This window comes from Brassica oleracea, chromosome C9 (assembly GCF_000695525.1).
Source record: "Brassica oleracea var. oleracea cultivar TO1000 chromosome C9, BOL, whole genome shotgun sequence".
Taxonomy (NCBI): Eukaryota; Viridiplantae; Streptophyta; class Magnoliopsida; order Brassicales; family Brassicaceae; genus Brassica; species Brassica oleracea.
Genome location: NC_027756.1, coordinates 10347267 through 10349542, shown reverse-complemented (window position 1 = coordinate 10349542; position 2276 = coordinate 10347267). Strand labels below are relative to the sequence as shown.

General features: G+C 39.0%; 1 pseudogene; it reads right to left on the bottom strand.

Annotated features, from left to right (window-relative positions):
* Nucleotides 1-1448: 1448 nt before the first annotated feature.
* Nucleotides 1449-1943, bottom strand: LOC106315437 (annotated as a pseudogene).
* Between the last annotated feature and the right edge of the window lie 333 nt (nt 1944-2276).

The following is a 2276-nucleotide window of genomic DNA, read 5'->3' as shown; positions in this document are numbered from 1 at the left end:
AGGATATAAGCAAGCTCGGCCACAACACGTCTTATGCATTTATGATGTTCAAACAATACTAATTGACCATGGTGCTATCAATCATGAGCCACACGGCCCTATAGGTTTACTAATGCAATCAACCTAAGCTCGTGTGATCTATATGCTGGCCGATCTTGTTTCAATCAGTTATGAATGCAATATCATGTTCGGATTCATGCAAAACGATTTAAACAATTCTTATGATGTCTAGGGTTTTCAATCTTTAAATTCTATCAACTTATGTTTAAGGTTTCAAGGCCTTAAGTATTTGTATACTCAGTTAGATTAATTCAAGCAATCTAATCAATCCTAAACCTCAATTTAAACAAGAAATCAAACAAGCAAAATCAATCTTAAAATCAGACACTAGCTTCTTTTAGGGTTTAGGGTTTTCGATTCCTTGATTAGGGTTTGTCATGTTTCAGATTTAATCAATCAACATACAATCAGGTTCTAATTTGAATCGTTTATGTTTCTAGTTTTAAGACTTGTTGATTTTAATCTTATGGTTTCTTTTAGGGTTTCATCAAGACATTGTTTCCATAATGATGGAATTAGGGTTCTTATTGTTCTAGGTTCTCAGATTATGTTTATACCTTTGTTTCGTAGGGGATTTAGAACCGGACCACCTGAGAATGGATGAAACTTCGAGCTGAGAGGAACGGACGCTTGCTGCCTCCTATCGGGTCGCAGATGGAATCGATCGCGGGCTGGAGGCGTCTCGGCTGCGAGCTGTTCGGGGATCGGATCGTCTCGGGTCGGTCGCGGACTTCGGGTTCGATCGCGAGCTGGATGGCGGTTCTTCTGATCTGGAACGTGATCTGAGAAGCTTTGGGATTCAAGATGGACCTCCTGAGTTCTTGGATGAACTAAGAACAAGATTAGGATTAGGGTTTAGGTTTTGAGTCGCAGGGTTTGGAGGCTATCGTGCTGATAACGTGTTGTGAACAATAGGGGAAAATCGTGTGTCTATCTGTATTATTACTCAATCAAAGTGTTCCCTTATATAGGGGTTACAAGGAATAGAGAAAAAAGGAAATTATCCAAAACCTAATACAACGTGAAATAGGAAAAGATCTAAAACAGATAAATGGAAACCTCCTAAGACTAAAGTCGGCCGACTCTCTCTCCTCTTGGGCCGCCGACTCTCTCTCCTATTGGGCCACGGTTTGGCCTTTGGTTACTAGCAATCCACATTGTTCATAACAGTGTTAACTTAATACATTTACATATTCCTCGTGGCGCAGACTGTTCATCTATCTGAACGATAATTGGTCATTTACAATATCCACTTGATGTCACAAATCAAATTTTACAAAATATTATCTAATGGACAAAAGAATGAGAACCTTATCAGTCCAATTCAAGTCTTAGATGTGAATTATTGAGATTGAATGAGACGGAATCTAAGACTAAGCTTTATAGTATCAAGCAGATGATTGAAGAGAAGCACATCTAGGGGTTGTCTTTTGTCTGAGCAGTCTTGAGTTGAACCTTTTGGGACTTTATCTTCGAAACCCATTTATCACTTTTTGATCTTATTGTTCTCAGTTCTCATCACTCTTGGCAACTACACAAACCCTTTGATCCCTCTCTTTTATGTGCGGATACTCACTCCTCCTACTCGCAGGTGCGCTACACTCTCTCTCCAGTATCTTTGGTTTCCTCTCCTTGTCTCCTTATCTATTAGACTCCTCTAACTCAGATAGCTTCTCCTCTGAGAAAATCCATGCATACGACAGCTTCATCTGAACTCTTTCTTCCCTCAAAACATCTGCCAACCTATGCATCTGTCTCTCTTTCTCTATCTCTGATTTCTCAGACGCTCTCTCTTTCAAGAGCCGCTTGTATTCCATCTCTTCTCTGCCTATTCTCTCTTCTTCCGCATCTTGTACCAGCCTCTTGTTGTAAAGCTGAAAGAATCATCACATGTTTATCAGCTCTAACCATTCTTTTTTGTGTGTGTCTTGTTGGATAATTCCAATTAACTTGAGGAGCAAGTTAACTCATTAAAGTGAAGTTTGATGGGTTAAGGAAAAAGGGAAACATATCGAGCTTAGGAATGTTTCCATATTATTATTAGGAAAAGATGTAGCTTCGCCCTTAGGAAAAGATGTAGCTTCTTCCTATATAAAGAGTTCTCATGGAGAGATGTTCCATCAAGAGAAACACATTGAAAGGTTTAGTTTTGAGAGAGTTTCTAAATCTAATAAGAAGAGAAGTTCTTATAATCTTTGTGTTTGTGCAACTTTAAT